General features: G+C 45.9%; 8 non-coding genes and 27 pseudogenes across 8 annotated transcripts in view; all 35 read right to left on the reverse strand.

The window, feature by feature from the left end:
- Window positions 1-56: 56 nt before the first annotated feature.
- Window positions 57-175, reverse strand: LOC142128242 (5S ribosomal RNA; annotated as a pseudogene).
- Window positions 176-256: 81 nt separating this feature from the next.
- Window positions 257-375, reverse strand: LOC142128296 (5S ribosomal RNA; annotated as a pseudogene).
- An 81-nt stretch (window positions 376-456) lies between these two features.
- On the reverse strand, window positions 457-575 carry LOC142128036 (5S ribosomal RNA). The gene has a single exon (XR_012685496.1). It is a non-coding gene; the product is annotated as a 5S ribosomal RNA (ribosomal RNA).
- Window positions 576-656: 81 nt separating this feature from the next.
- Window positions 657-775, reverse strand: LOC142128462 (5S ribosomal RNA; annotated as a pseudogene).
- A 79-nt stretch (window positions 776-854) lies between these two features.
- Window positions 855-973, reverse strand: LOC142128406 (5S ribosomal RNA; annotated as a pseudogene).
- An 81-nt stretch (window positions 974-1,054) lies between these two features.
- LOC142128455 (5S ribosomal RNA) lies at window positions 1,055-1,163 on the reverse strand (annotated as a pseudogene).
- An 80-nt stretch (window positions 1,164-1,243) lies between these two features.
- LOC142128226 (5S ribosomal RNA) lies at window positions 1,244-1,362 on the reverse strand (annotated as a pseudogene).
- An 82-nt stretch (window positions 1,363-1,444) lies between these two features.
- On the reverse strand, window positions 1,445-1,563 carry LOC142128240 (5S ribosomal RNA). Its single transcript, XR_012685588.1, has one exon. It is a non-coding gene; the product is annotated as a 5S ribosomal RNA (ribosomal RNA).
- A 239-nt stretch (window positions 1,564-1,802) lies between these two features.
- LOC142128325 (5S ribosomal RNA) lies at window positions 1,803-1,921 on the reverse strand (annotated as a pseudogene).
- An 80-nt stretch (window positions 1,922-2,001) lies between these two features.
- On the reverse strand, window positions 2,002-2,120 carry LOC142128443 (5S ribosomal RNA; annotated as a pseudogene).
- Window positions 2,121-2,201: 81 nt separating this feature from the next.
- On the reverse strand, window positions 2,202-2,310 carry LOC142128472 (5S ribosomal RNA; annotated as a pseudogene).
- Window positions 2,311-2,390: 80 nt separating this feature from the next.
- LOC142128186 (5S ribosomal RNA) lies at window positions 2,391-2,509 on the reverse strand (annotated as a pseudogene).
- Window positions 2,510-2,590: 81 nt separating this feature from the next.
- Window positions 2,591-2,709, reverse strand: LOC142128252 (5S ribosomal RNA). Its single transcript, XR_012685589.1, has one exon. It is a non-coding gene; the product is annotated as a 5S ribosomal RNA (ribosomal RNA).
- A 240-nt stretch (window positions 2,710-2,949) lies between these two features.
- Window positions 2,950-3,068, reverse strand: LOC142128268 (5S ribosomal RNA; annotated as a pseudogene).
- An 81-nt stretch (window positions 3,069-3,149) lies between these two features.
- LOC142128402 (5S ribosomal RNA) lies at window positions 3,150-3,268 on the reverse strand (annotated as a pseudogene).
- Window positions 3,269-3,349: 81 nt separating this feature from the next.
- LOC142128037 (5S ribosomal RNA) lies at window positions 3,350-3,468 on the reverse strand. Its single transcript, XR_012685497.1, has one exon. It is a non-coding gene; the product is annotated as a 5S ribosomal RNA (ribosomal RNA).
- Window positions 3,469-3,549: 81 nt separating this feature from the next.
- LOC142128466 (5S ribosomal RNA) lies at window positions 3,550-3,668 on the reverse strand (annotated as a pseudogene).
- A 79-nt stretch (window positions 3,669-3,747) lies between these two features.
- On the reverse strand, window positions 3,748-3,866 carry LOC142128239 (5S ribosomal RNA; annotated as a pseudogene).
- Window positions 3,867-3,946: 80 nt separating this feature from the next.
- LOC142128444 (5S ribosomal RNA) lies at window positions 3,947-4,065 on the reverse strand (annotated as a pseudogene).
- An 81-nt stretch (window positions 4,066-4,146) lies between these two features.
- LOC142128474 (5S ribosomal RNA) lies at window positions 4,147-4,255 on the reverse strand (annotated as a pseudogene).
- A 79-nt stretch (window positions 4,256-4,334) lies between these two features.
- On the reverse strand, window positions 4,335-4,453 carry LOC142128212 (5S ribosomal RNA; annotated as a pseudogene).
- Window positions 4,454-4,534: 81 nt separating this feature from the next.
- On the reverse strand, window positions 4,535-4,653 carry LOC142128046 (5S ribosomal RNA). Its single transcript, XR_012685505.1, has one exon. It is a non-coding gene; the product is annotated as a 5S ribosomal RNA (ribosomal RNA).
- Window positions 4,654-4,893: 240 nt separating this feature from the next.
- LOC142128201 (5S ribosomal RNA) lies at window positions 4,894-5,012 on the reverse strand (annotated as a pseudogene).
- Window positions 5,013-5,093: 81 nt separating this feature from the next.
- On the reverse strand, window positions 5,094-5,212 carry LOC142128297 (5S ribosomal RNA; annotated as a pseudogene).
- An 81-nt stretch (window positions 5,213-5,293) lies between these two features.
- LOC142128191 (5S ribosomal RNA) lies at window positions 5,294-5,412 on the reverse strand. Its single transcript, XR_012685584.1, has one exon. It is a non-coding gene; the product is annotated as a 5S ribosomal RNA (ribosomal RNA).
- An 81-nt stretch (window positions 5,413-5,493) lies between these two features.
- Window positions 5,494-5,612, reverse strand: LOC142128463 (5S ribosomal RNA; annotated as a pseudogene).
- Window positions 5,613-5,691: 79 nt separating this feature from the next.
- On the reverse strand, window positions 5,692-5,810 carry LOC142128377 (5S ribosomal RNA; annotated as a pseudogene).
- Window positions 5,811-5,891: 81 nt separating this feature from the next.
- LOC142128487 (5S ribosomal RNA) lies at window positions 5,892-6,000 on the reverse strand (annotated as a pseudogene).
- Window positions 6,001-6,080: 80 nt separating this feature from the next.
- Window positions 6,081-6,199, reverse strand: LOC142128208 (5S ribosomal RNA; annotated as a pseudogene).
- Window positions 6,200-6,281: 82 nt separating this feature from the next.
- On the reverse strand, window positions 6,282-6,400 carry LOC142128059 (5S ribosomal RNA). The gene has a single exon (XR_012685517.1). It is a non-coding gene; the product is annotated as a 5S ribosomal RNA (ribosomal RNA).
- A 239-nt stretch (window positions 6,401-6,639) lies between these two features.
- Window positions 6,640-6,758, reverse strand: LOC142128327 (5S ribosomal RNA; annotated as a pseudogene).
- A 79-nt stretch (window positions 6,759-6,837) lies between these two features.
- Window positions 6,838-6,956, reverse strand: LOC142128364 (5S ribosomal RNA; annotated as a pseudogene).
- Window positions 6,957-7,037: 81 nt separating this feature from the next.
- LOC142128475 (5S ribosomal RNA) lies at window positions 7,038-7,146 on the reverse strand (annotated as a pseudogene).
- A 79-nt stretch (window positions 7,147-7,225) lies between these two features.
- Window positions 7,226-7,344, reverse strand: LOC142128257 (5S ribosomal RNA; annotated as a pseudogene).
- Window positions 7,345-7,425: 81 nt separating this feature from the next.
- Window positions 7,426-7,500, reverse strand: part of LOC142128098 (5S ribosomal RNA) — a 119-nt gene continuing 44 nt past the window's right edge. The window contains exon 1 of the ribosomal RNA XR_012685553.1: window positions 7,426-7,500. This exon is cut by the window's right edge and continues 44 nt beyond it. This is a non-coding gene — a ribosomal RNA (5S ribosomal RNA).

A 7,500-nucleotide genomic window follows, 5' to 3' on the forward strand; every position in this document is an offset into this window, starting at 1 on the left:
CTTATACATCTCAAAACCAGCATTGAAGGAGGCCGGAACAAGAGAGAAAAAAAAAAAGCCTACTGCACCTGGTATTTCCAGGTGGTCTCCCATCCAAGTACTAACCAGGCCCAGCCCTGCTTAGCTTCCAAGATCAGACGAGATTGGGCTTGTTCAGGGTGGTGTGGATGTAGGTATTGGTTTCTTATTGACCTACATCTCTTATAGATCTCAAAACCAGCATTGAAGAAAGTCGGAACAAGAGAGAAAAAAAAAGGGCCTACAGCACCTGGTATTCCCAGGTGGTCTCACATCCAAGTACTAACCAGGCCTGGCTCTGCTTAGCTTCCAAGATCAGACGAGATTGGGCTTGTTCAGGGTGGTGTGGCTGTAGGTATTGTTTTCCTATTGACCTACATCTCTTATACATCTAAAAACCAGCATTGAAGGAAGCCGGAACAAGAGAGAAAAAAAAAAGGCTTACAGCACCTGGTATTCCCAGGTGGTCTCCCATCCAAGTACTAACCAGGCCCGGCCCTGCTTAGCTTCCAAGATCAGACGAGATTGGGCTTGTTCAGGGTGGTGTGGCTGTAGGTATTGGTTTCCTATTGACCTACATCTCTTATACATCTCAAAACCAGCATTGAAGGAAGCCGGAACAAGAGAGAAAAAAAAAAGGCCTAAAGCACCTGGTATTCCCAGGTGGTCTCCCATCAAAGTACTAACCAGGTCCGGCCCTGCTTAGCTTCCAAGATCAAACGAGATTGGGCTTGTTCAGAGATGTGTATCTGTAGGTATTGGTTTAGTATTGACCTACATCTCTTATAATCTCAAAACCAGCATTGAAGGAAGCCGGAACAAGAGAGAAAAAAAAAGGCCTACAGCACCTGGTATTCCCAGGTGGTCTCCCATCCAAGTACTAACCAGTCCCGGCCCTTCTTAGCGTCCAAGATCAGATGAGATAGAGCTTGGTCAGGGTGGTGTGGCTGTAGGTATTGTTTTCCTATTGACCTACATCTCTTATACATCTAGAAACCAGCATTGAAGGAAGCCGGAACAAGAGAAAAGAAAAAAAGGCCTACAGCACCTGGTATTCCCAGGTGGTCTCCCATCCAAGTACTAACCAGGCCCGGCTCTGCTTAGCTTCCAAGATCAGGCTTGTTCAGGGTGGTGTGGCTGTAGGTATTGGTTTCTTATTGACCTACATCTCTTATACATCTCAAAACCAGCATTGAAGGAGGCCGGAACAAGAGAAAAAAAAAAAAGCCTACAGCAACTGGTATTTCCAGGTGGTCTCCCATCCAAGTACTAACCAGACCCAGCCCTGCTTAGCTTCCAAGATCAGACGAGATTGGGCTTGTTCAGGGTGGTGTGGCTGTTGGTATTGTTTTCCTATTGACCTACATCTCTTATACATCTAAAAACTAGCATTGAAGGAAGCCGGAACAAGAGAGAAAAAAAAAAAAGCCTACAGCACCTGGTATTCCCAGGTGGTCTCCCATCCAAGTACTAACCAGGCCCGGCCCTGCTTAGCTTCCAAGATCAGACGAGATTGGGCTTGTCCAGGGTGGTGTGGCTGTAGGTATTGGTTTTCTAATAACCTACATCACTTATACATTTTAAAACCAGCATTGAAGGAAGCCAGAACAAGAGAGAAAAAAAAAAGTACTAACCAGGCCCGGACCTGCTTAGCTTTCAAGATCAGACGAGATTGGGCTTGTTCAGGGTGGTGTGGCTGTAGGTATTGGTTTCCTATTGACCTACATCTCTTATACATCTCAAAACCAGCATTGAAGGAGGTCGGAACAAGAGAGAAAAAAAAAAGCCTACAGCACCTGGTATTTCCAGGTGGTCTCCCATCCAAGTACTAACCAGGCCCAGCCCTGCTTAGCTTCCAAGATCAGACGAGATTGGGCATGTTCAGAGATGTGTATCTGTAGGTATTGGTTTAGTATTGACCTACATCTCTTATAATCTCAAAACCAGCATTGAAGGAAGCCGGAACAAGAGAGAAAAAAAAAAGGCCTACAGCACCTGGTATTCCCAGGTGGTCTCCCATCCAAGTACTAACCAGTCCTGGCCCTTCTTAGCGTCCAAGATCAGATGAGATAGAGCTTGTTCAGGGTGGTGTGGCTGTAGGTATTGTTTTCCTATTGACCTACATCTCTTATACATCTAGAAACCAGCATTGAAGGAAGCCGGAACAAGAGAGAAGAAAAAAAGGCCTACAGCACCTGGTATTCCCAGGTGGTCTCCCATCCAAGTACTAACCAGGCCCGGCTCTGCTTAGCTTCCAAGATCAGGCTTGTTCAGGGTGGTGCGGCTGTAGGTATTGGTTTCTTATTGACCTACATCTCTTATACATCTCAAAACCAGCATTGAAGGAGGCCGGAACAAGAGAAAAAAAAAAAAGCCTACAGCAACTGGTATTTCCAGGTGGTCTCCCATCCAAGTACTAACCAGGCCCAGCCCTGCTTAGCTTCCAAGATCAGACGAGATTGGGCTTGTTCAGGGTGGTGTGGCTGTAGGTATTGTTTTTCTATTGACCTACATCTCTTATACATCTAAAAACAAGCATTGAAGGAAGCCGGAACAAGAGAGAAAAAAAAAAAGCCTACAGCACCTGGTATTCCCAGGTGGTCTCCCATCCAAGTACTAACCAGGCCCGGCCCTGCTTAGCTTCCAAGATCAGACGAGATTGGGCTTGTCCAGGGTGGTGTGGCTGTAGGTATTGGTTTTCTAATAACCTACATCACTTATACATTTTAAAACCAGCATTGAAGGAAGCCAGAACAAGAGAGAAAAAAAAAAGTACTAACCAGGCCCGGACCTGCTTAGCTTTCAAGATCAGATGAGATTGGGCTTGTTCAGGGTGGTGTGGCTGTAGGTATTGGTTTCCTATTGACCTATATCTCTTATACATCTCAAAACCAGCATTGAAGGAGGCCGGAACAAGAGAGAAAAAAAAAAAGCCTACTGCACCTGGTATCTACAGGTGGTCTCCCATCCAAGTACTAACCAGGCCCAGCCCTGCTTAGCTTCCAAGATCAGATGAGATTGGGCTTGTTCAGGGTGGTGTGGCTGTAGGTATTGGTTTCTTATTGACCTACATCTCTTATAGATCTCAAAACCAGCATTGAAGAAAGTCGGAACAAGAGAGAAAAAAAAAGGGCCTACAGCACCTGGTATTCCCAGGTGGTCTCACATCCAAGTACTAACCAGGCCTGGCTCTGCGTAGCTTCCAAGATCAGACGAGATTGGGCTTGTTCAGGGTGGTGTGGCTGTAGGTATTGTGTTCCTATTGACCTACATCTCTTATACATCTAAAAACCAGCATTGAAGGAAGCCGGAACAAGAGAGAAAAAAAAAAGGCTTACAGCACCTGGTATTCCCAGGTGGTCTCCCATCCAAGTACTAACCAGGCCCGGCCCTGCTTAGCTTCCAAGATCAGACGAGATTGGGCTTGTTCAGGGTGGTGTGGCTGTAGGTATTGGTTTCCTATTGACCTACATCTCTTATACATCTCAAAACCAGCATTGAAGGAAGCCGGAACAAGAGAGAAAAAAAAAAGGCCTAAAGCACCTGGTATTCCCAGGTGGTCTCCCATCAAAGTACTAACCAGGTCCGGCACTGCTTAGCTTCCAAGATCAAACGAGATTGGGCTTGTTCAGAGATGTGTATCTGTAGGTATTGGTTTAGTATTGACCTACATCTCTTATAATCTCAAAACCAGCATTGAAGGAAGCCGGAACAAGAGAGAAAAAAAAAGGCCTACAGCACCTGGTATTCCCAGGTGGTCTCCCATCCAAGTACTAACCAGGCCCAGCCCTGCTTAGCTTCCAAGATCAGACGAGATTGGGCATGTTCAGAGATGTGTATCTGTAGGTATTGGTTTAGTATTGACCTACATCTCTTATAATCTCAAAACCAGCATTGAAGGAAGCCGGAACAAGAGAGAAAAAAAAAAGGCCTACAGCACCTGGTATTCCCAGGTGGTCTCCCATCCAAGTACTAACCAGTCCTGGCCCTTCTTAGCGTCCAAGATCAGATGAGATAGAGCTTGTTCAGGGTGGTGTGGCTGTAGGTATTGTTTTCCTATTGACCTACATCTCTTATACATCTAGAAACCAGCATTGAAGGAAGCCGGAACAAGAGAGAAGAAAAAAAGGCCTACAGCACCTGGTATTCCCAGGTGGTCTCCCATCCAAGTACTAACCAGGCCCGGCTCTGCTTAGCTTCCAAGATCAGGCTTGTTCAGGGTGGTGCGGCTGTAGGTATTGGTTTCTTATTGACCTACATCTCTTATACATCTCAAAACCAGCATTGAAGGAGGCCGGAACAAGAGAAAAAAAAAAAGCCTACAGCAACTGGTATTTTCAGGTGGTCTCCCATCCAAGTACTAACCAGGCCCAGCCCTGCTTAGCTTCCAAGATCAGACGAGATTGGGCTTGTTCAGGGTGGTGTGGCTGTAGGTATTGTTTTTCTATTGACCTACATCTCTTATACATCTAAAAACAAGCATTGAAGGAAGCCGGAACAAGAGAGAAAAAAAAAAAGCCTACAGCACCTGGTATTCCCAGGTGGTCTCCCATCCAAGTACTAACCAGGCCCGGCCCTGCTTAGCTTCTAAGATCAGATGAGATTGGGCTTGTCCAGGGTGGTGTGGCTGTAGGTATTGGTTTTCTAATAACCTACATCACTTATACATTTTAAAACCAGCATTGAAGGAAGCCAGAACAAGAGAGAAAAAAAAAAGTACTAACCAGGCCCGGACCTGCTTAGCTTTCAAGATCAGACGAGATTGGGTTTGTTCAGGGTGGTGTGGCTGTAGGTATTGGTTTCCTATTGACCTATATCTCTTATACATCTCAAAACCAGCATTGAAGGAGGCCGGAACAAGAGAGAAAAAAAAAAAGCCTACTGCACCTGGTATTTACAGGTGGTCTCCCATCCAAGTACTAACCAGGCCCAGCCCTGCTTAGCTTCCAAGATCAGACGAGATTGGGCTTGTTCAGGGTGGTGTGGCTGTAGGTATTGGTTTCTTATTGACCTACATCTCTTATAGATCTCAAAACCAGCATTGAAGAAAGTCGGAACAAGAGAGAAAAAAAAAGGGCCTACAGCACCTGGTATTCCCAGGTGGTCTCACATCCAAGTACTAACCAGGCCTGGCTCTGCTTAGCTTCCAAGATCAGACGAGATTGGGCTTGTTCAGGGTGGTGTGGCTGTAGGTATTGTGTTCCTATTGACCTACATCTCTTATACATCTAAAAACCAGCATTGAAGGAAGCCGGAACAAGAGAGAAAAAAAAAAGGCCTACAGCACCTGGTATTCCCAGGTGGTCTCCCATCCAAGTACTAACCAGGCCCGGCCCTGCTTAGCTTCCAAGATCAGACGAGATTGGGCTTGTTCAGGGTGGTGTGGCTGTAGGTGTTGGTTTCCTATTGACCTACATCTCTTATACATCTCAAAACTAGCATTGAAGGAAGCCGGAACAAGAGAGAAAAAAAAAAGGCCTAAAGCACCTGGTATTCCCAGGTGGTCTCCCATCAAAGTACTAACCAGGTCCGGCCCTGCTTAGCTTCCAAGATCAAACGAGATTGGGCTTGTTCAGAGATGTGTATCTGTAGGTATTGGTTTAGTATTGACCTACATCTCTTATAATCTCAAAACCAGCATTGAAGGAAGCCGGAACAAGAGAGAAAAAAAAAGGCCTACAGCACCTGGTATTCCCAGGTGGTCTCCCATCCAAGTACTAACCAGTCCCGGCCCTTCTTAGCGTCCAAGATCAGATGAGATAGAGCTTGTTGAGGGTGGTGTGGCTGTAGGTATTGTTTTCCTATTGACCTACATCTCTTATACATCTAGAAACCAGCATTGAAGGAAGCCGGAACAAGAGAGAAGAAAAAAAGGCCTACAGCACCTGGTATTCCCAGGTGGTCTCCCATCCAAGTACTAACCAGGCCTGGCTCTGCTTAGCTTCCAAGATCAGGCTTGTTCAGGGTGGTGTGGCTGTAGGTATTGGTTTCTTATTGACCTACATCTCTTATACATCTCAAAACCAGCATTGAAGGAGGCCGGAACAAGAGAAAAAAAAAAAAGCCTACAGCAACTGGTATTTCCAGGTGGTCTCCCACCCAAGTACTAACCAGGCCCAGCCCTGCTTAGCTTCCAAGATCAGACGAGATTGGGCTTGTTCAGGGTGGTGTGGCTGTAGGTATTGTTTTCCTATTGACCTACATCTCTTATACATCTAAAAACAAGCATTGCAGGAAGCCGGAACAAGAGAGAAAAAAAAAAAGGCCTACAGCACCTGGTATTCCCAGGTGGTCTCCCATCCAAGTACTAACCAGGCCCGGCCCTGCTTAGCTTCCAAGATCAGACAAGATTGGGCTTGTCCAGGGTGGTGTGGCTGTAGGTATTGGTTTTCTAATAACCTACATCACTTATACATTTTAAAACCAGCATTGAAGGAAGCCAGAACAAGAGAGAAAAAAAAAAGTACTAACCAGGCCCGGACCTGCTTAGCTTTCAAGATCAGACGAGATTGGGCTTGTTCAGGGTGGTGTGGCTGTAGGTATTGGTTTCCTATTGACCTACATCTCTTATACATCTCAAAACCAGCATTGAAGGAGGTCGGAACAAGAGAGAAAAAAAAAAGCCTACAGCACCTGGTATTTCCAGGTGGTCTCCCATCCAAGTACTAACCAGGCCCAGCCCTGCTTAGCTTCCAAGATCAGACGAGATTGGGCATGTTCAGAGATGTGTATCTGTAGGTATTGGTTTAGTATTGACCTACATCTCTTATAATCTCAAAACCAGCATTGAAGGAAGCCGGAACAAGAGAGAAAAAAAAAGGCCTACAGCACCTGGTATTCCCAGGTGGTCTCCCATCCAAGTACTAACCAGTCCCGGCCCTTCTTAGCGTCCAAGATCAGATGAGATAGAGCTTGTTCAGGGTGGTGTGGCTGTAGGTATTGTTTTCCTATTGACCTACATCTCTTATACATCTAGAAACCAGCATTGAAGGAAGCCGGAACAAGAGAGAAGAAAAAAAGGCCTACAGCACCTGGTATTCCCAGGTGGTCTCCCATCCAAGTACTAACCAGGCCCGGCTCTGCTTAGCTTCCAAGATCAGGCTTGTTCAGGGTGGTGCGGCTGTAGGTATTGGTTTCTTATTGACCTACATCTCTTATACATCTCAAAACCAGCATTGAAGGAGGCCGGAACAAGAGAAAAAAAAAAAGCCTACAGCAACTGGTATTTCCAGGTGGTCTCCCATCCAAGTACTAACCAGGCCCAGCCCTGCTTAGCTTCCAAGATCAGACGAGATTGGGCTTGTTCAGGGTGGTGGGGCTGTAGGTATTGTTTTTCTATTGACCTACATCTCTTATACATCTAAAAACAAGCATTGAAGGAAGCCGGAACAAGAGAGAAAAAAAAAAAGCCTACAGCACCTGGTATTCCCAGGTGGTCTCCCATCCAAGTACTAACCAGGCCTGGCCCTGCTTAGTTTCCAA

This window comes from Mixophyes fleayi, unplaced genomic scaffold, assembly GCF_038048845.1.
Source record: "Mixophyes fleayi isolate aMixFle1 unplaced genomic scaffold, aMixFle1.hap1 Scaffold_300, whole genome shotgun sequence".
In the NCBI taxonomy this organism is placed as follows: Eukaryota; Metazoa; Chordata; class Amphibia; order Anura; family Limnodynastidae; genus Mixophyes; species Mixophyes fleayi.